Raw genomic sequence first — 23,788 nt, 5'->3', positions numbered from 1 at the left:
CGTCAGGCAAATGAGAAATGTGGCATACATGATCTGTGAAATCAGGGCATAAATACCCAGCTGTGATGGAACTCTAAAGGACTTAGAGAGGGGGAAAGCACTGGTGATTTTACATCCCATACATCCCATTTACATCCCATTACATGATAAATACAATACCAAATTTATAAAGTTGACATAGTTGTGCAAGACCTCATTTTTTGCAATGTGTTCTGTAGTTTTTATTTGTACGATTTTAGAGTAATTATGACTTTTTGATCGATTTTTATAACATTTTTCAAAGAGATGAGGTGACCAAAAAAGCCCGATTCTGCCAGTTTTTTTTCACCGTGCAGGGTAAATAACACATTATTTTGATAGATCAGACTTTTATGGGCGCAGCAATACCAAACATGTTTTGGTGTTTTTGTTTAGATTTTTTTATTATAAATATTGGCAAAGGTTTTTTTTTAAATAAACTTTTATTACGTTAAATTTTTTTAATAAGTAATATAGCTTTTTTAAACTGATTTTTACATTTTCTTTTTAGTCCCCATAGGGGACAAGAATTTCCGATGGCTTTATGGCGCCTGCAGTATGATGTAATATCATAGCATTACATTATACTGTAATTGGACAGGCAATCTATCAAGCCACACCACAGGCATGGCTTGATAGGCAATCTGCAATGGCAGCCATGGGGGCTTTCAGGAGGTCTCTGGTTGCCATGGCAACCAAATGGCAGCCCACAATCTCATCACAGGGGGCCATTCGGGACCCCAGAACTCCTATCAGGGCATTTAAAGGATCAACAGCCGCAATCAGCATGAATGTTGATCGCAGCTGTTATGGGCGGGTGTCAGCTGTAAGAAACAGCCAACACCCACATTGTATGGGGCAGGTTTGACACCTGATCCCCCTCCATACACCCCCCGAAACTCCATGATGTACCTGTATGTCATTGAGCGTTAAGAGGTTAAATAAACGTATCATGGGGTGAGGTAAATGTGACTGGTAGCGCTATGGTGGCAATTTATGATCTAAAATTTTGTTGACAGATTCCTTTTAAGGGCTCGGTCAGACGAGCGGATATCCATGCGTTTTTCCGTGCGGAAAAAAAACGCCCCGCGTCTGTTGGCAAAAATTCGCACCTACCAAAGATAGAACCTATGAGTGGCAATGGACGTGGTGATGAAGATTTTTTTCCGCACGCAATGTGTGTTTTTTTTTCCGGCGGAAAAACGTGCAGATATCCGCTTGTCTGTCTGAGCCCTAAAGGAACACTGGCTACACAACCTAGCCATGGCAGCAGAGGAAGCTATCACCGACTGCCACCAGATTCCTGAGGTGGCAGGTGCTCGAAAACCCTTGAGGCACTACAAAAGACCTGCAGCAAAATTTGGTGGCCTCGGACACCGAGGCTTCCTTTTGCACCATAAGGGCTTGTGCACATCGGCATTTGGAGATTTATTGTGTGAAAATATTAGTTCTTAGGGTGGCTTCACACGAGCGTGTTTTTGCGTGTACATAGGTGCGCACCCATGTACGTGCAAAAACATGCGTGAATGCAGGTCAGTGCAGTGTTTTCAATGGAGCCGAGGCTGCTGCCAGTGGCTCCATTGAAAACAATACTCTGCCGGCCCCCTGCATACTTTTTCATGGAAGGGCTTTACATATAAGCCCTTCCCTGAAAAAGAAACATTTTAGTGTAAAAAAAAAAATTTAAATACTTACCCCTCCGCCGCTGCCTTGACCCCCGTGGGGATGAAGAACACATCTGCCGCATGCGGCAGATGTTTCCTTCATCCCTGCTAGTTAAAATAATTCCCTGCTGCTACATCTGCCACATTCTTCAATTCTCCACCACAGCTCTCACACATGTAAGTTGCGGTAGAGGATTCTGCTGCCGGCAACCCCTTCAATTGATTTCAGGGAACGGCTTTAAATATAAGCCCTTCCCTGGAAATCCAGAAAAAGTGGTTTAAAAAACCAAACATACTTACCTCCCTTCAGCTGCGGGGCTCAGCCACATCTTCTCCTGGCTGTCCCTGGCTCTCTAGTGCTGATCTATCAGCAGGCGAGGATTTAAAATCCACACCTGCTGAAAGAGCTGTTTGTGATTGGCTGACGTGCTCAGCCAATCACAGGCAGCTCTCGCATTAGGGAATGCAATGTTGCAAATACAAGTGTGTGAAGCCACCTTTACTGTGTGTGTATTTAGTGCACTAAGTGTTTGCATGCATTGTTTTTTTATGTGTGCGCTTCATCTGCATTTATTGTGTTTTTCATGTGTGCAAAAAAAACCCCAAAAAGGCCCAATTGATTTGACTATTTTTTACCTAGTCTCCTGGGAACATGTGTAAAAATGCTGTGAATTTTCTAGGTTTTATGCAATTGCATAGACTTTAATGGCCAATTTTGATCCATGATTATGGACCCAAATAGGACATGCAGAGATTTTTTAAAAGTGACCAGTCACTGTGTGAAACAAACCCTCATCTGAATACCCCAATGCAAATCAATGGGATGTATGCTGTCCGGACGTAATACTGAGAGAATATATACCTGTGTCAATGGGCACTTACACCAGCTCCACATGGGCCATCACGATTTTGCCCCGAAAAATTTGCGGTAAAATCACATCTTATTCACTGCAACTCAAATCCGCATGCTTTTAATCTATTTGTGGACGCCTATGCTTCTCTATGGGCGGCTAAATTTGCGGATCTCCTATGCGGATTCCTCAAATCAAATTTGCCCGTGGACATTGGGCGACCAGATTTACATGCGCGCCAAGATAGAACACGGGTACAATTTTATTAATGCATAATAGGCAGGTGTGTTGCCAATGGGCTATTGGCATCCTCACAGTGACTATATGCCCATGTCAAACTGGCCTAAAGCTGGAGGCAGGCTGCGGGAGGAGGACTTCTGGGGAGAATGGGAAGAGCTCTCCTTTAAGTGCAGTGTTCACACTCTCCCAGTTTCTCGTCAGCCCTCCGCTCATGCCCGGCCGGTGCCCCCGGTAGGAGGGTGCAGGGGCATCTCGGTCCCCGGGACTGCGGACACACTGCAGCTGGCAGCATCGTTCCTCCGGCCGGCTTGGAATGACATCACTGTCAGCCAATCACTGATCGCCGCCTCTACCCGAGCCCCGAGCCTGCCTCGCCCCCCAATAACGGTACGGGGAGGGCTCAAAGCTGCAGAGGGCTGGCTGGGCTGGGACTGCGGGCAAAGCGAGGAGATCAGGGGGAGGGGGCTGCCCAGGTGCCGGAGCTCCTCTGTGACAGCGCACTGCTGCAGCGGGAAGGTAGGACCCATCTTTCCAGGGATTGTTATGTGCCAGGGGGTGCGGAGGGGCAGAGAGAAGGGTAGAGGAAGAAATGGCTGATGGGGACGGGCTGCTATGGGGACTGGAGCTCTAGAGAAAGAAGCCATTCCTGCTGCAGACAGTGATCAGCATGATAATGCGCATCCTATGCTGGGAGCTCTCCTAATTACACCCCCATCTCCTATCATACATGAGCAGCATTCACGGGGTGCCTTGTACAAGAAATGGTGACCATGGTATAAGGATGTGCAGTGTCCTACAATACATGTAAAGACCCTAACTGGAAGATCACAGGCACATATCATATCTGTCTTACATTATGCAGTTGTATATACGGCCATACGGTCATTATATGCTGTATACATGGCCATCAGATTAGTATATGCTGTTCACATGGCCATCAGATTAGTATATACTGTAGATACAGCTACCAGTTAATTGTATGCAGTATACATGGCCATTAGATTAGTATGTGCTGTATACACAGCCATCAGGTTATTATATGCTGCATACATGGCCATCAGATTAGTATATGCTGTATATATAGCCATCAGATTATTATATGCTGTATACATTATTGCATGCTGTATGATTGAATTCTTAGCCTGATTACAATCTCCTCCTCCCCACCTTACTTTGCCATTTACCCCTTGTATTATGATCAATCATATTTCAGCAGAATTCGCTGTTTGCCGTTTCCTGATGATGAAGCTGCTCTGGGTTTGCTCCACTGATTAGGGAGGCTTTTCTTGGCCGTGTCTTTGCTGAGTAGCTCGGTGTCATTGCATCTCACCTCTACACCTTACACAGTCTATAGCTGCAGTTGGATGAAATGCTAAAATGTATTGTAGAGAACCACCTCCTTATCCATCCTGCTATAGTAGTGGCCATATAGTGATTGATGTGGATATTGAATGCTGGGGATCAGCCAGCACCAGAAGTAATCAGCGTTGGTTCTCCCTTAAGAAGATTAATTCTCAGCCTAGGGTCTCATCTAGCAGCAAGGGTCCTAAAATCCCCAGAAATTCTGATTCTTAACAATAAGACAGATTTAAAAGGCTAATGTTCGTTTTATGGGAATCTATGCTATAAGTTGCTAACCGTGCTGCATTTACTAGCATTACGTTCCGAGCCAGCATCTCTTAATTAAGGGCATAAATGCAGGTTATTGTGTGAATATATCACAGGGCACTGATTGTAATAAATACTGTGCTCCTGTAATTCCCCAGACACTGTCACATTATGGGAGTGTGACTTCTCTGTTTCGTATCAACCCCTAGCATCTGCTCCATTATTCTGACCACTAAAGAGCTCTTTCTCTCCGGCCCTGGATGTGCAACATGATAGTAGGACATGTATGTGGATATCTGCTGCTGTCTGTGCGGTGTCATGATCTGAAATCCCCACTGGTTGCAGTTACACCTGCTGGTGAGAAGAGACATTCAGTAGGGAATTGTCACTATTAAAATATTAACCCTCCTCATCCTATGCTCACATCAATGGCTAGTATATATAGAATTTCCACAGTGGAAAGGGAATTAACACTCATTATGGCCAGCATAAATTCTTTTACAGTGATGTGCTAACAGGATTTATATATTATGTAACACATTTTATTTACATATATATTTAGATACTTTATTTCTTCAACAATACAAAATACTAAACACTCAGACTACTCAATGCCTTCATATTCTGTGTACTTTACATGATACACAGTGCATCCAAAATGCCATCACAAAATTCTTCTTCCTTTCATCATTTTGCCAAGACAGAATGCCGCCCATTTGTGGCCTAGTGCCATTGTTCCCTGCTCATTTCTAGTAGAGCATCACTAAATGTCCATTAATTAAGGCTGACATTATAGAGTAGTCTTAACGAAATTCAGTTTAATAGAAAAGGCCTAAATTGTGTGCGGTTTGTTGCTTGTGTAGCTTAAGTCCTCTATTTTATATAGAATTTACTCACATTTTTTGGCATTGTGGGAAAATGTATTGCACCATCTTCATTAATATTTTACATAGCCTATTCTTGAGAGTTTCTGTAAATGAAATAGAGGCATGTCATCTGCAAGATTAAGAGAAGCAACAGATAAAAGACATAGATGTAAACTATAGTTAGGATGGTATAAATATTCATGCACTATTCAGAGATATAGGCTCTAGAGATGTTACTTGACACAGAACTGCAGCTTGCTGAAGTCCCTGAAGATATCTTCTAGTTCTTATTGTTGTAACAACACAGAAGTTTATAGAAATCTCCTTATGAAGTGGGTCTCTGCATGAAGAATACTCACTAAGCATATTCTGGTGCTAGTCTTAATACATAATATTAGAGCCAATAAGGGCCTTTTGTAGGGGATGGTTTCTCAGATAATGAGCAGACAAACAAAAGTTGGTATCCATCAATACAAGCAATTAGGGAAGCGGCTACACTTTATGGTTATAATTTGGGGGGGCCTTTCATGCGGGATCGAATAGGCTGCATGACGCACCACAAACCATGGTTAAAGGGGTTGTCCCGCGCCGAAACTGTTTTTTTTTTTTCAATAGCCCCCCCCGTTCGGCGCGAGACAAACCCGATGCAGGGGTAAAAAAAAAAAAAAAAACGGATAGTACTTACCCGAATCCCCGCGCTCCGGTGACTTCTTACTTACCTTGCGAAGATGGCCGCCGGGATCTTCACCCACGGTGGACCGCAGGTCTTCTCCCATGGTGCACCGTGGGCTCTGTGCGTTCCATTGCCGATTCCAGCCTCCTGATTGGCTGGAATCGGCACACGTGATGGGGCGGAGCTACGAGGAGCCGCTCTCCGGCACGAGCGGCCCCATTCAGAAGGGAGAAGACCGGACTGCGCAAGCGCGTCTAATCGGGTGATTAGACGCTGAAATTAGACGGCTCCATGGAGACGAGGACGCTAGCAACGGAACAGGTAAGTGAATAACTTCTGTATGGCTCATAATTAATGCACGATGTACATTACAAAGTGCATTAATATGGCCATACAGAACTGCTGAACCCCACTTGCTTTCGCGGGACAACCCCTTTAATTCCGCACCCAAATCCGCAGGCTACATGGCGATTTTGGTGTGGAATTTAGGGACGGCATATTCTGCAACTCTGTTACGGATTATTTTATCCCATGTGAAAGGTCACCTCGAGAACTTTCACACAGGATAAAATTGGGACGTGCAAGGGGCATTCATTAAAGCTTTCCCCTGACCCACTTCCTGTGGACTGACAGCAACAAAACTTGGCGCAGTTATGAGTCCTTCTCTACATAGGTGCCACCTAGGGACACACTTCTTCCATCTTTTTATGCAACTGTAAACACCTTGCTTGTAGAAGTCAACAGGGTGTTCCAAAAGCCACGTTGTGACTTTGGAAATCCGAGTTTCATCATCTGGAAAATGCTTCTTCTTCAAAAATGACTTAATTGTTGGAAAGAGGTGGAAGTACGATGGTGCGAGGTTGGGTGAATAAGGGGGATGCGGTAGAATTTCATACTGGGCAACATATGAGTTGTGAACTGGGGCATTGTCTTGCAGAAGGGGGACACCTTTGGGGAGCATGCCACGTCTCTTGGTTTTTGTGGCCTTTAGCAATATCTGCAGCAATGAAGCATAATATGGGCTAGTAATTGTGGTACCCTTTGGTAGGAAATCGATCAAGACTACTTCGTGCTGCTCCTAAAAGACTGTGAGCATGACCTTGCTTGCCGAGGGTTGGGCACGTGCCTTCTTTGAAGGCGGTGAGTCCATTACATGGACTGGACTTTAGTCTCCTGATCATAGTGATGAACCCGGCTTTCATTCTGTATAATCAGTCTGTCAAAAAAGTCCTCCTGGTTTTTATGGCACATCGTGAAAAGAGCCTGGGGGCATCCGACTCGTTCCTGCTTCTGGAAAGGTGTGAGCAGCACCCGGGGAACCCAGTGAGTGGATACCTTATGCATATGAAGATGGTCTTGAATGTTTTTTTTTCCACGGACCCCACACTAATCTTGACATTTTGAGCTAGTTCACAAATGGTTATGCTGCGATTTTCCAAAATGGTGGCCTCCACTCGCTGGATGGTGTGTTCTTCGAAAGCAGAGTGGGGTCGCCCTGGAATTGGAGCTGTTTTTACCCAAGTCTGACCACATTTGAATTGACAAGGCGAGTTCTAGATTATATCATATGATAGGGGATCCTCCCCATAAACCTCTTTAATCTCATCGAACGTCTTCCTTGGTGTTCGGCCTTTCAAAAAAAGGAACTTGATAACTGCTTTGTATTCCACTGGATCAATTATCAGAACTTGCACCACTTCAGCACCTGTAAAAGAAAGACCGTTATCAGTTCAGAGTTGCACATTGGCACGTAACCTATAGAGACTTATATCAATACATCTGTGCAGTTTCAGCATCCTGCGATAAATAGAGGTGGATCAAGGGAAATCTTTAATGAACGCCCCTCGTGCAGACATTTTTGCGTCACAATGATATTCCTCTTGGGCTTAAATTCCGCACCTTTTACTTCAAAACTTCAAGATTACATTCCTCAGCGGAAAGCCTTTCCGCTGCAGAACTAAAGACGTCTTGCGGAATTGTTATTGTGGATTTCTAACTTACAGGAGATGTAATTCCACAAATAAAGTCTGTGGAATAAAACACAAGAAATTCCGTGAAGTGTTCCACAGAACGCATTCCGCAGGTAAAAATGCAACTAAATCTGCACTAATTGCCAAAATCCACATCTGCCTTGAGAACAATTGCTTTTATGTGAAAGGTCCCTTAATTTCAAGTTTACAGCTAAATGCTACATAAAAGTATCTTCTGACTGGTTTTATAGGTAATATTGGCTGGAGATCTTTGATCTTGGACCTTGAGCAGTTCCCAAAAGAAAGAAGCTGCAGCACTGTATAGCATACATTTGCCATATAGGCAAGTCAGAAGACAGGCTGAAGGACAAATGTAGATAGAACTGCATAGTGGTGCCCAATCTCATCAGTCTGTTATGAGCATGCTCAAGACCTTCATATTGGCATTGCTCTAAGTGATTTGTTTTCTGCTAAAAGAATTCATTTGTCATTAGACAGACATACTTTATACCATCTGAAACATGTCCTTCATGTTTCCCTGTCTTAGGATAGCATGTGACAGGAAAATTGCTGTATCATTTATTTCAAACAGCACAGCATCAGCTTTCCACTATTTAATAGCATCTACCAGACATGATACTTAATTCTATGTGAGTCCAGAGGACCACTCTGCCACACACACTCAGGGAATGACAGCTTCACCTGTATGAGCGTGTAGATAGAGGAAGCTGTCAATTACTGAGAAATTAATGAAATAGTCAGTATTTCAATAGAGCTCTATAAATCTGTATGCAGGGAGCTTCGCTAGTGCCAGCTGCAGGCAAGGAGAAAGGGATTTTTTAGGAATAAAACATTGTCAATATATTCTTTAGATAGGCCTCCAATATGTGAAAGATGGGACCTTGACCACAGGGATTCTGACAATTTAGAAGTATGAAGAGCCCTTAGCACTCTAATGTGGTCCGCAGCCCCCTCCATATTTACCCAGGCACAACTGTTAAACTGAATTGGGCTGAGCTCCAGTACCAGGCACATCCACAGGTACGGATTGGTTGTTGTGCCTGAATAAACAATGAAGAGGCTGTCACATTCCAGAGAGCACATTGGCCCATTTCATACTTTTGTTTGGTCATACATTGCTGAAGGATTTTTCCTTTTCCAACATGGGCACCAATAAATTTGCAAACCTCCTTTTAAAAACCCTGCATTTACCCGAGACTGTTCCTTTTTGTAAAGAGGGTGAGGAAACAGGGTGAAGAAACTGATTACTAGTATTCAAAAAGGTCATGTTATCATGTTGTAACTTCTTACATACTAGCTAATATACCGGGTGTTGCCTGGGTTTCCACTCCTACAGCACTTTCCAGTAGGCTCAGTTTTAAATTACTTGGCGTGACAGTAGCTATATATTTAGTCCCTTCCTCCAATAATAACATTTGGGTGTTGATCGTAGTCCTCTAGGAGTGAAAATTAGAGATGAGCGAGCGTACTCGGAAAAGCACTACTCGCTCGAGTAATTTGCTTTATCCGAGTATCGCTGTGCTCGTCCCTGAAGATTTGGGTGCCGGCACGGAGCGGGGAGCTGCAGGGGAGAGCGGGGAGGAATGGAGGTAAGATCTTTCTCTCCCTCTCTCCCGCCCGCTCTCCCCTGCTCCCCGCTGCGACTCACCTGTCAGCCGCAGCGGCACCCGAATCTTCAGGGACGAGCACAGCGATACTCGGATAAAGCAAATTACTCGAGCGAGTAGTGCTTTTCCGAGTACGCTCGCTCATCTCTAGTGAAAATCTTCCAACAACAAATTGGGATTACTTGCTGCCCTTGATACATTGGCCCTGTCTTTCTCTTTTAGAATGTAGGACTGATGCTGTTCCGGAGTCTCTGCAGCCCTTGATGTAGTAGCTCTTTCCCATCAGACTTTAAGTTAGGGCTCATGCTGTTCCATGGTCTCAGATGTACTGGCTCTTCCTCTTTTTGAATTCTCGGCACATGCTGTTCCAGGGTTTCTGCAGCTGAATTGAATTATCGATTGAATTATCGCCTCATGTTGTTCTCAGGTTTCTGCAGACCTTGATGTCCTGGCTCTTTCCTACTCATTCTAAAGTCATTGGTCATGTTGTTTGCTTATCTCACTCACTTCACCAATTTTACTTTCTTTGCCTTCGGTTGTGCTTGTCCTATGGGTTTCCATTTCTTCAGAGCTATTGCGGATCCACCACATGTCTAAATTATTCACCACTCTGGATCACAAAGCATCTTATTTTACCATAGATTATACAATATGCCTCATTTATTGAAACTGTAAAAAACTGTTTGCACAGAGCAGTCAATCATCAAACCTTCAGCTACTCCAGTAAGATGAAAGCTGCACTGTGATTGGTTACTATGGGAGACAAAAAGTTGACCCCCCAGTATTTTGAATTGCATCATGAAAAGTATGTGTATCTTGTTCGATTGAGATCCATCAAGACATGTAGGAGTCTATATATATATAGATATCACATATATATGTGATGTCACCAAGCATGCAATATTGAAATACGCTTTTAGGAACATGGATTCTGCAAAAATGTGGTATTTATTGTACGTAAAGGGGTAGGAAATGCCTGATTGTATAGCAATATTTTTTTTAGATTACAATCACATATTGCATATACCATAGCCAAGCAAATAGATATTTCAGTACTGTATAGACAGTATACAATTGTTACTGATAAAATATTGAGCTACATACTCAAATTTGGTCACTTATAAGAACTACTGGGAGAAACAGAGATGTGGTCCATAACAGTTAACAAGATTTTCTCTTGATAGAAAGTGATGGCATATCGGTTAACAATGCCATGACTTTCTGATCTGTGGGGTCAGCTACTATCCTTCACAGCTTCACCCAGGTCACCCTCTGTTTTGGAAATGACAGCAAAGACTAATTCACTTGGATGGAGCTGTGTTGCTTTCCTCTGCATTAATAGGGGGGCAAGAGGGCCGCTGTCGAAAAAAAAATGTAAAGGGACCTTGGTCCTTTTGTTTTCTGGATTGGCAGGGATCCCATGGGTAAGAGCCCGACCAATCAGAATTATATGTAATATCCTATGCTGTAAGATCATATGTGTGCATACTTAAGGACTAAGCTGCTGATATTTACAGAGTCTGGTCAGAAAGTAAAAGCAAGAATCTGGTTGGTTATTATGAGCACCGTTATTCTTTCTCTTTGAAGCTTTTATTAATAACCTTGAAAGTGTTGCTATGTTACACAGATTCAGGTTTGACATACTGTAGGTGGTCATTGCGAATGAAAAAAAAAAAAATATAGCAAAGATAAATTTTACTATGTAAAGGTTTCTAGTGGTCTCAGTGCGATATCTCACAGGAAAACACTGCAAGATTTAAAATTGCATTTGAAATGACATAGTTGAACCAGAAGTCTTATTTTCTTAAAGGAACACCGAGGCCTCCCTCAGGCCTCATGTCCATGGACCCGCACGGTTTCCCCATGCAGAATCCCGCAGTGGATTCCACCCAGTCTGCAGAAATGAGACCAGAAAATACATTATACTCACCTGTCCGGACACTGCGGGGCTCTCCTCCGTCGCGGCCGGATATTCTTTTATCTGCAGGGCGGATGCACTCTGGACGCTGGCGATGTGCTGAGGGCATGTGCCATGCCTTCCTTCATTTTTTTTTAAACTCCTGCTTTCCTGTGGTCCGTGGCATGGACTCAGTGACAGTTGCGGATGTGCCGTGGATCCAGACTACTTTTATTGGCTTAAGTGGAAGCCGCAAGAGCCGTCTGTGCAGGAAAACCGCATAAAAATGAAATATGCTGTTGTTTTCCCATGCGTGTGATCCGCGCGTCGGGGGAAAATGACATCCACAGGTATTGAATTACCTGCGGGTGCCCAATGATTCCCTATGGGTGCGGATCGCAGACACAGGAGATCCGCGTGGATTTTGTAACTGTATTTATGCCGTGGACATGAGGCCTCGCTCACATAGGCGTTTTAAAAAATGCAGCGTTTTTCAGCGTTGCGTCTACTGCAGATTCAGCCCGGTTTCAGCAGCGCTGGCATGCGTTTTGCCAGCGTTTTGGCTGCATTTTCAGCACAGCTGAAAGCGCAGCCAAGGATGCTGTGGAAAAAAATCCATACTCACCTGGCAGGTGCCATTGGAGTCTCTCCGGACCTCCGTGCAGGCTGCTGGGCGCTTGTTAAGCTGGCAGACGATCTTTTGCTAGCGATGGAGATTAGAATCCCGCCTCCAGCAAAAGATTGCTCTGATTGGCTGAGCACCGCTGAGTGACAGCCCGGTCAGCCAATCGCTGGATACTCCAATCACATCCATTCATCGTCATTGAGGAAGGACTGCAGATCGGACGGCTTCCATTGACTTCAATGGAAGCCGTCCATGTGGAGTCCACACAAATATGGAGCATGCTGTGATTTTTCCTTTGCTTGTGGAACCCGCAATTGGTTTCTGCAACTGTGCAGGAAGAATCGATTTTCCCATAGCATGCTATAGAGCGTCATTTGCTGCGGATCCCTGATGCGGACGCCCACCACGGATTTCGCAGCAAATATCTGTCCGTGGGCTGGAGCCAGGACACCCTCTTGTAAAGCGCCACAGTGTGAGCAATGATCACTACCCGAAGAGCAATCAGCTGTATAATGGAGGCTTGGTTTTGCATTAGCAAAGATATATCAGTCCTGTAATTTGATTCTAAAAAAATCCCATTTTGTCAGCTTCCTCCATCGTATGGAAACTAGTGTGTTGTATCTGAGATTGATACTTTGTCAACTATCTACTCCATGTCTGTCTCTATGAAAAGATGAAGCAGCAGAACATGGCACTTCAACATAAAGTAAAAGGATAAATCTCCTGTAAATAGAGGTGCTCGAGAGTCATGTTGTTCAATTCAAATCACCCGCTTCGTAGTGATATGTTTTTACGACAGTTGTTTGACATTTAACATGGCCACCATTTCAGCTCCCACAGCTGTATGGCATATGTGAATGGCCAACCTACCCAAGTGTGCTCGCCCTATTTGCATATCGCTATACAACAAGGCAAATTTGTCATTCAGGGCTCAAAGAAAGCTGCATAGCAAAGCCAATTCTTGCTCTAATGGTTGCCACACTGGTTTTACCAAATAGCTACAGAACTTTTAATCACAATGCAATAAAATGAATATTAAGATGTAAAACAATATCTTTTTGAATATTGTTTCAAGCCAAATTAAGCTTCAAGCACAACTTAATTTTTATAGGAGTCAAATAGCAACATAGTATGTAAGTATTTGACTCCTATAAAAATTAAGTTGTGCTTGAAGCTTAATCCATCCAGTTCAGTCTATTACCTCCTAATGTTGATCCAGAGGAAGGCAGGATGGCAAATCCGCTGCGACTAAGCCGGCAGAAGCCGCCGCTGTGGCGCGGATTTGCCGACCGCAGCATGTTCTTTTTTTTTTTTCCGCTGCGGCCGCGCTCTCCTCAATGGGAGCGCCGGCTGCAGCGGAAGAGCGAGCGGCAGGGCCGCTTCAGAACCGCCACGGGTTTTGAAGCAGCGGTTCTCCCGGCGGAAATCTCGCGGTTTTTCACTGCGGCCAAACCGCGAGATTTCCGTCGGGAATCCGCCCCGTGTGGACCCAGCCTTACAGTCACAGTCCTGGGTACGAATAGATGGTGGCAGAGAGCTCTGTATTGTTCTCTGATATATTTACGCATAGTTATTACGTCGCCCCTCAGCTGTCTTTTTTCAAAACTAAATAACCCCATTTTTCATAACCTCTCTGGGTATTGTAGTCCGCCCATTCCTTTTATTACTTAAGTTGCTTGCCTTTGCACCCGCTCAAGCTCTGATATGTCCTTCCTGAGTACCAATGACCAAAACTGTACACAGTATTTCACGTGTGGTCTAACCAGTGACTTGTAAAGAGGAAGAACAATATTTTCGTCATTTGCCCCTAGACCTTTGTTGATGAACCCAATGAACCTATTTGCTTTGGCAGCAGCTGCCTGACACTGGTTGCTCCAGTTAACCTTACAGTTAACTAAAACTCCCAAGTCTTTTTTCAAGTCAGGGGTTTCCCATTTAGTGTGTAATGGTGACATGTATTTTCCTGCCTATGTGCAGAACCTTACAATTATCAGTGTTAAACCTCATTTGCCATTTTTCTGCCCAATAACCCAACATATGCAGATCCTCTTACAACCACCTTGTATCCACTCTTGTATTAATTACTTTACATAGTTTTGTGGCATCTGTAAATATTGATATTTTACTGTACAATCCTTCTACCAGGTCATGAATAAATATATTAAAAAGGATAGACCCTGTACTGCCCCCTGTAGTACCCCACTAGTAAGAGTTGGATTATACTAATGGTTTATACTAAACTGTGTGGATAATTTCATCATTTCGTCCATATCTATTTCCAGTGATTGTATGGTAGTGTGTTCTTTGTGTTATTCCTTGGATAAGGGAGCCTATAAAACACTTTGTGGCCATGTTATTTAGATGACTAGTCTACGTATCTGAGCTATATGCCCATTCATCTTCAGCCATTGCTGCTTACTGCTGGCATTGCCATTTGTCTTCGGGGTATTGATAATACATGCAGGAGATAGATGTGGCATCACTGATAAATAGATGAGGCACATGGGTAGGGTTTGTTTCTTAGTGGATAACATATAGAGACATAAAAAGGGATCCCATGACTATTCCGATGTTCCTCTTATTAATATATTAGCTCCACAAATCATTTTATGACAGAGCTTTATATATTTGTTTGATAATGAATATTGTTACTCTGGTTACTTCATGCATAAAGATCATTTTACATTTCCAGCCACCCGCTGACATAGAAGATATATAGAACATTTTATTAATCCGTTGTATAAATTTAGTCTCAGAATAATAATGCAGAATTGAAGTCCATAATTTCTAGGAAATTCGTTTCGTAATAATTTTCTTAAATCTGGTGCGTTGAGAAAAAAAATTATGTGCTAAAGAAGCAGGAAAATACAGGATTCAGAAGTCCTATAGTTTATATTAGACTGCTGGCCGCAATTTAAAATGTTTATCAAGGATAGAATTTATGATATTGCCAAAGACAGCTCCATGGACAATGGTAGCACTCACAGTCCTTGCTATCTGCTAATAAGTTGGTGTGCAAGCTGTTGAACTCCCACCAATCACACATTAAAGGGATTGTCCTACTTCTAGTTGCTTTGCTGCAGGATGTAGACAGCCCCATACATTGCACTGTGTCCTGGGTTGGTACTGCAGGCTAAGTCTCATTTACTTCATTAGGATGCAGTACCAACATACTGTATGGAACTGTCTGCTTCCTGCAGCAAACAGCTAGGAGTAGGGGAACCCTTTTCATGGTCTATACATCAAAGTCAACAGAATTCCAGTTGATCTTGTTGGATGTTTTACAAACGCATGTTAATCACACGCTGAATGTTTATTGTGACATGGTCTCCATTGGTATAGTTTTAGTAAGTGTCACTCAGGAATTCCTTGTGCTCTCCTGAGGAAATAATTCTAAAAGTCTACCCTCTGTCTATACAGAACATGTAGAATTCGACTTCAGTTGCATAATAAACTTTGTAAGTGTCATCACATATATAGAACCTATCATGGTCTGATAGATTATTTGTGAGTTTAAAGGGTTTAACTAGTTTGAAAAGAATTGCTAGAAGGTAGAAAAGTATGTAAAAAAAAAGCATTACCCACCTTTCAATTGTCCTGGTGCTCCAGTGCTGCCAGTCTGGTCCCCACTAGTCTGCCTCCAGAAGCTCCTGCAAGTGCCATTCATTGCTTCCCTCACCTGTCGTGCCATTTTTGCACAATGGAACACTAAGGCCAACTATTTAGTAATTTCTTCCTTTCTTCACATTTCCCTGCCTTCTGGCCATTTCTTTCACTTGAAACACCCCTTTAAGCCTGGTGGCAAGTGATTCCGCTAGTCTGCTCCAAGTGTGAGTGGCAATTTAGTTTCAAAAGGGGCAGTCTTCCTCTCCGCCATTGTGGTCCAGAGCCTCAGCTCTCTGTAGGAGCTTTTGGTACTCTGGTGGGCCAGTCCTACCCTGTTTTTAGTGATGAACTGGTTGGTAATTGCTTGGTTCAATAAACCAAAAAATATGCCTGATTGACCACGACTGATAGAGGAAAATGTTGAAAGGGTAGCCTCTCATCAGGTACATCCTAAATAGAAAAGTGATCCAATTTGGAATAAAATCTAATTCTGGATACAACTGGTTCTCATGTTTTTTTTGTCAACACATTTCGAATTGAGTTCTTAGTCATGCTATGACTAAGAACCTTGAGTTCGAAACACAATTGCAAAATAGCATGAGATCCGGGGTTCTGTTTGCCTACAATGTTGCGTTTATTGGAACATTAATAAAGTATTGGATTTTATCCTAGACCGGAGTGTTTTTCTATTTAAGCTGTTTACCACGGTAGAGCCAGCATTCCTCCGGAGTGGATTCATTATTATGAGGGATGGCTCCATTGTAAAGTGCAGAGGTTAGAGGAACTGCTTCTTCTGCATCTCATCAGCTACATGTTCTATGACTTCATGATTATTGCTCAGTGCTTTTAACCTTTATAATTGAAGAAATGTATAGATTATGAAATGCCAACAGATCGGATGTTCTTGATTTCCTTCTGCTTGAAGCTCAATAACTTGTGGATGTGAAGCTGATGTATTATTGATTAGTCTTACTGTTACATTCATTTAGGAAACGTGATTACCTCCATGCAGTGCGCACAAGTCTTATACCAACCTTTCTCTTACCTTAAATTCCTTGCATTTACATGTTGGTATGTACGGTACAGTGTCGAAATGTCAAACAAGACAAAAAGGAGCTTTTAAAAAGAACCTAGTGCTGTATGGGTATTATTTAGCATGTCCTAGGAAATGTGTTGGAAGTAAAGTAATTTCTACCTAAAACCATATTTTTAGAGTATATGACTTTGAGGAAGTATACTAAAGAGTTAATACTTAGAGGAAAAACACAATATCTGTTACAGATAGCGATATCACTTATAATATCACTCATTATTTTAGCAGTTTGGTGTGTTCTCTGAATCTTCTACATTCTGTAAGGGGCCACACAGCCTACTCCATGGACTACAGAGACAGCTATCGCTGCATGATCAGGGTGTGGCACTCCGTAATCCGTATGCTACTACCTGCAGATGGTAGACATTAGGGCTTATTTAGACGACCGTATATCGGCTCAGTTTTCACGCCGAGCCAATATACGGTGTCCTTGTCTGCAGGGGGGGGGAAATGAAAGAGCCAGGAGCAGGAACTGAGCTCCCCCCCCTTCCCCGCCCCTATTTGCAGTAGGGGGCTACGTCCGGGAACTTAGCTCCGCCCGCCCCCTCCCATTGCAAATAGTGTCGAGGGGCGGAGAGGGGGTGGAGAGCGGGCGGGAGCTCAGTGCACTGTTCCCGGCTCTTCCAGCTTCCTCCCCCTGCAGAGGGGGACGACGTATATCGGCCACGCGTGAAAACCCAGCCGATATACGATCGTCTGAATGCACCCTCAGGCTGTATTCAGACAAGCATATTTTAGCTCCAGATTTGGTTTGGGTTTTCAAGATCATAATACAGAGCTAATGTAAATCTACGTATCTATTCACATGGCTGTATTTTTCACGGCTGTTTTTTAAAAGCGCAGCATGACCTATTTTTCCTGCATTTGCCTCCGTATTGCTGTTATTTTCTATTGGGCAAATAGAAATTTATATTTGCCACGTAGAGAATATACAGAGAGAAATAAAACAATACTGATGACATATGGTTGTAATGTTATCTGTAGCATGTCTGTAATATGGATCTTTATTACTGACGCGTTACAATACACTCATCAGAAAATGACCTTAGACCAAATGCACGCCAGGCTGGATTCTGACTACGAGATCTTGCAGCGGAATCAGACCCTGTGCCCCGGCGGTGACCCCCCTGTGCGATGTCTTCTTCTCTGTGCTGCGGATGTGACAGCTAGGGCGCAGCCGCACATGCGCAGTGCAGAGAATCGCGCCAGCAATGATACGGAATCGCGGCGGGACGGACGGCTTGCATTGACTGCAATGGAAGCCGTCTGTGTGAGACCCGCACTAGAATAGGATATGCTGCGATTTTCCCCCCGCGAGCGGAAAATTGCAGTTGATTTCCGCTCATGAGCATGGAAAAGTGTTTTGCATAGCATGTAACAGAACATAAATAAGACGTCAACCCTTAAAGAAGGGTCGCTAGTGGTTGCAAGTCCCTTGATGCTGTTTAGGGAACAAATATCTAGCCTGCTGTATCGGGCATATCGACCCAATTACTGCGCCATAACTAAAACTAAAAATATAGTTATGGCGCAGTAATTGGGTTGATATACCCGATACAGCACTCTTTCCGGAAGTGCCACCATATGTTGATCAGTGCATCCTATGAACATACAGGGTGACCTGAATTGATTTTGTATCCCCCACTGCAGCTGACTACTGGGGTACGACTCTTTTATCTCTAGTCTGGGGATCAGATGCGCGGACCCACATAATCGCTTGGGTTTAGCGCCTAATCGCCACACTCCAAATAAGAGTCCCCCGTATTCTTCTATTGATGGGAGATAGTAAGCGTGAGCTAAGATACCACTTGATGACATCAAAAAATTGATGACTCAAGTGGTATTACGTAACTAGTAGGAGTCGAGTTACTCTTAGGACCAAGCTACAGAATACCTGCTATAGGGCACCACTCTAGCTTGCAAAGGACTATATATTAAAGTTCTAATCTTGGATCTTCATGACCGGTATCCACAATTACCTTCAAACACACTTCTGGGCAATTTGGAGCACCGCACCTGAGGAACTGTCCCAAATGAGGACAGAGAAACGCGTCGAGCACTTTGAGAACATCTACTGTATTATATAACACTTCAATACAACATTACCACTCAACACCTAAATACACTGTGGATACTTGATATACTATACAGCAACCACAGTGTTGAATAACTACTCAACATTTTCACTCACTGTTGAGTAGTTCTATCTCGGAGCCATGTACTCTACTATTTAAATCCCCGAGAATATCACGAAGTGTGGATTATTACCAGGCTAGATATTTGTTCCCTAAACAGCATCAAGGGACTAGCAACCACTAGCGACCGTTCTTTAAAGGGTTGACAGCATTCAGCAATGTAGAAAAATACAAGATTTATTTCCCCATTACAAAAATTACGGCAATGGGGAAATAAATCTTGTATTTTTCTACATTGCTGAATGCTGCCAGTCACTATTTCCTTATTCCTGACTGCACCCTTGGAGCCTCTCTGGTTTAGGCTTCCTGACTGGCTTTTGCACACTGTTTTGCCTGGCTCTATGTGAGGATATATGCTGTGCTGCTGGGAACCTCTTTTTTCTACTCGTTCTTTAAGGGTTGACGTCTTATTTATGTTCTGTCAGTCCGTGTCCGTCAGTGTTTTATGTTAGCCCACCTCTTTTAATAATTTTTCGTAATAAAGTTTATTAGTTTTAATCTATCTGTGTAGGGCTGTTTACCTAATATATAGATTCCAAAATACCACTGTGATACGGAGCAGTTTGTATCATTTTGTTTCAGTATGTCTCCACCGGAAGTACGGGTGGAGACATGGGTCTGGATAGGCTGAGTTACAGGGAATGCCCAGGTCACACCCACAGCTGCCGATTGGCTACCTTGCTGGCGGTGTACAGCCTTCATGCTCCTCCTTCTTCCATGTCAAGTGGCCAAATTTGAATAGCGGCGACGGCGGTGAACAGCCCCCATCCTCCTCCTCCTCCCTGCTTGAATGGCCAAATCTGAAGACAATGTCTATGACCCGGCGAGGGATGGGAGAGGAGATGCAAGCGCAGCTCGGAGGGACGGCATGGACGGTGAGAGCAGGGCCGACAGCAGGGAACAGGAGCAGAGATGAGAATGTGACTCGGTGAGAGGGAGGCCGGTGGGGAGATGTGTCAGCTGTCAGGGGGCTGGCCAGTACATGTGTGGGGAGGTGTGTGTGCAGCAGCCAATCCGCAGCTGTGGGCATGACATGGGCGTTCCCTGTAACTCAGCTCTGCCCACCCATGTCTCCACCGATACTTCTGGTGGAGACATACTGCACTAGTACCTGTATAGTCTACTATGTGGATACAAATAAGTCAGTAAAAATACATTCCATATGTCCTTCATATTAAGATCCACGCTCAACAACCAAATATAACATACAGGAGTTTAACACATTAGAGCACAGTTGCTAGATTCAGTAGATCTGAGTTTGCCATTTAATTTTTTGGAGGTGAAATACTTGTAGATTGTAATAACTTGAATAAAGTCAATGCAATAACTGTGATGATAATATAAGCATCTAAGTGGAACCCAACAGATGCCATTATGTCTGTGGGGTCTGTCGGTCGACATACTTGTTGTTGTTGGACGAATTTGGCACAGAGCTTGGCTTCCCTTATAAACAGAAGCAATCCCGCAGCGATTATCCGTCCGTGGGCATTAGCCCTTAAACCTGTGCTGTATTTTTACTATGGCATGGTATTAAAGCCCAGGACCAAGCGCCATAAATTTACGCTGCTTGACCCCTATCGGGTTAATGACATTGGCTGTTAAAAGAGTTGCCCAAGTTAAATTTTTTGTTTAAACAAGCTTCCCTATGGCCCCAAAATCACAAGCCAGCTCATACTCCCCCCTCCCGGGTCCCCACAAGTATCCCGCTGGCAGTTCCAGGTCTCCGCTGTGACATTTTGTTTACAGGTAGCAGCCCTTTTCAGGAAGCTTGAGACCAACACCTGCTCGAAACGTCGCTACTTGTGATTTTTATGGAGGAATACTTTTTTTTGTTTTATTCTGCATTTTTTCTGCTGCTATACTTCCTTGCTATTTGGAGAGAGTGATTTGCTGGTTTATGGTCCAAACCTAATCCTGTGTAGCGGGCACACGACTTGGACACTAGTCTCCTCACCTGTGGGCTTGTTCGTATTATATGCTGCTGACCATCTCTGTTTGCTGAGGTTGTTGCAGCCAATGACAAAGCTCAGCAATCAATCGTTGATCTCATCCGCTGCTGCAGCCTGTAAACAATGTGTCAGATTGAAGACCCAGAGCCGCCAGCGGGATATTTGTAGGAACGCGGGAGAAGAGAGTTAGGGTGCCTTCACACTTGCGATAAAATTGCATGAAAAGTCAGAATTATGGAATTTATGCCTTTCAATGGTTTTATTCCCATTTGTAATGTTTTCTGTCCTGCAATGTTGTGAAATTTGAAAAGCGCTGCCTCTACTATCTTTTTTTTTTTTGTGCCCATGTTTCCCTATGGAGTCTCCGTTTTATAGCATCACAATGCAAAAACTTGTGATTTTTGTGTAATGTCTGTTGCGCAATAACTTCGCAAGCGGCAGCGATGTGCAATTTTTCTCAGAAAAAAGCAACGCTGATGCTCAAAAATCGCCTGAAGACAAATGTGATTTTGCCGCAATTTTCTTGCGTCAATATCACAATCGACCGAGTTCGAAGGAGCCTTTAGAGTTGGTTTGTTATTTGGGGCATTGGGAAGCTAGTTTAAACAAAACAAATTTTCATGTCAAAGCTGCTGTAGAAAAGTCACAGTTTGGCGTGTGCCTCAGATGGGGACGATAAGATTGTCAGCTGCTCTGAGGACAGAACAGATAAGAGGGATAACAATCTGTGTGCAGAAGATGTTGACAATAACTAAGCAGCAGAAACAAAATGATACAAATTGCTCGGTATCACAGTGGTATTTTGGAATCTATATATTAGGTAAACAGCCCTTCACAGATATAGATTAAAACTAATAAACTTTATTACGAAAAATTATTAAAAGAGGTGGGCTAACATAAAACACTGACGGACACGGACTGACAGAACATAAATAAGACGTCAACCCTTAAAGGAGATGTCTCGAGGAAGCAGTTAATTTTTTTTTTTTGCCCAGTCCCCCCCATTAAACACACATTACTAAGCCCCCCTGTAAATGACATTTCTAGCTGGTTCGTACTTACCGTTCCAGCGTTTCAGCAAGTTATAAAAGTTTCCTCAAGATGGCCGCCGGCTCTTTCCCAGTCGCTCGCTGCAGCCCGACGTGCGCGCTCCCGAGACGCCGCCAGCTGTGTCTCCATGGCAACCGGACGCATCGCAGCCGCCGACCAGACAGCAGGTAACCGGCGCTAGCCCCCGGCTCCCCAGCGCTAGCTCCCCCGGCGCAGCGACAGCCCCCCCCATCGCAGCGACAGCCCCCCCGGCCTAGCGCTAGCTCCCCCGGCGCAGCGACAGCCCCCCCGGCCTAGCGACAGCCCCCCCCATCGCAGCGACAGCCCCCCCGGCCTAGCGACAGCCCCCCCCATCGCAGCGACAGCCCCCCCGGCCTAGCGACAGCCCCCCCCATCGCAGCGACAGCCCCCCCGGCCTAGCGCTAGCTCCCCCGGCGCAGCGACAGCCCCCCCGGCCCAGCGACAGCCCCCCCCATCGCAGCGACAGCCCCCCCGGCCTAGCGCTAGCTCCCCCGGCGCAGCGACAGCCCCCCCGGCCTAGCGACAGCCCCCCCCATCGCAGCGACAGCCCCCCCGGCCTAGCGCTAGCTCCCCCGGCGCAGCGGCAGCCCCCCCCCCCCCGGCGCAGCCCGGCGCAGCGGCAGCCCCCCCCGACCCATCACTTACCTGGGAGGCTTCTCGGGGCTGCTGGGCTGGGCTTCTCCGCTGGGCAGCTCCAGTTTCTGCACCTTCCTCTAACAGAGGATGGTGCAGAATGGCCGCTTCAGCGCGCTCCCGAGCAGTGACAGCTCGTCTGCGCATGCGCAGAAGAGCTGTAGCGGGGAGCACACTGAAGCGGCTCGTGCTGAATGGAGAAGACCGGACTGCGCAAGCGCGTCTAAAAAAGCAAGCTGCCAGCGAATTTAGACGGAACCATGGAGACGAGGACGCTAGCAACGGAGCAGGTAAGTGGAATAACTTCTGTATGGCTCATATTTAATGCACGATGTACATTACAAAGTGCATTAATATGGCCATACGGAAGTGTATAACCCCACTTGGTTTCGCGAGACCACCCCTTTAAAGAACGGTCGCTAGTGGTTGCTAGTCCCTTGATGCTGTTTAGGGAACAAATATCTAGCCTGGTAATAATCCACACTTCGTGATATTCTCGGGGATTTAAATAGTAGAGTACATGGCTCCGAGATAGAACTACTCAACAGCGAGTGAAAATGTTGAGTAGTTATTCAACACTGTGGTTGCTGTATCATTCCCATATACAGTAGGCTGTAATATACATGCACATGATTAAACGGTCACTATCTTACAATGGCAATCTCTTGCTGGCTATGGGACAAAATTACATCTCCATACATAGCTATCTACATATGCAGCAAACATTTTATCTGTATTTCCGCTCATAAAATTAACACCCAAATCTGCAAAATACGCACATGATTTTAGGGTCCAGTTAGCAACCTCACAAGCCCAGATGATGCTCTGTGTCCAGTGTTGTGGTGTTAACACGAAGCACTTCCACTCCCATATCCCATGGAAGCTTGATAAAGACCCGTTTGTTTGTTGGGTCGAAACGTCGCTGGTTCTTGCTTATGGAGGAATAAAGGACTCTTCTCTCTACTCGGATGTCTTTTGGTCTTGATCCAGACCATAACTGGGCTATGCATTTTTACTCCCTGCCTTGAATAAGGTATACAGAACACCAAGGGACGGACTTAGTTCCTATCTGCTGCTGTTCACATAGGTTTATGCATGGAAGCTAAAGAAGGCTGCCCTGACCTGTGGGGTATGCATGTTGGGCCTCTTGCATTGATGTGCTGCAGTCGCTTGTCTTTTTTAATGGACAATTATAGCCAGA

The 23,788-nt window shown here is 44.5% G+C and overlaps 1 protein-coding gene across 3 annotated transcripts in view; it reads left to right on the top strand.

Moving 5' to 3' along the window:
• The first annotated feature begins 3,214 nt into the window (after window positions 1-3,214).
• Window positions 3,215-23,788, top strand: part of CNTN1 (contactin 1) — a 193,852-nt gene continuing 173,278 nt past the window's right edge. For 2 of the 3 annotated variants that reach the window (XM_066591751.1, XM_066591749.1), the window contains exon 1: window positions 3,215-3,289. The gene's annotated coding sequence lies outside the window, so the exon portion shown is untranslated. The remainder of the gene's footprint in view (window positions 3,290-23,788) is intronic. The other variant, XM_066591750.1, reaches the window with a different exon arrangement.

This window comes from Eleutherodactylus coqui, chromosome 2, assembly GCF_035609145.1.
Source record: "Eleutherodactylus coqui strain aEleCoq1 chromosome 2, aEleCoq1.hap1, whole genome shotgun sequence".
Lineage (NCBI taxonomy): Eukaryota > Metazoa > Chordata > Amphibia > Anura > Eleutherodactylidae > Eleutherodactylus > Eleutherodactylus coqui.
This window is presented reverse-complemented; position numbering and strand designations above follow the sequence as displayed.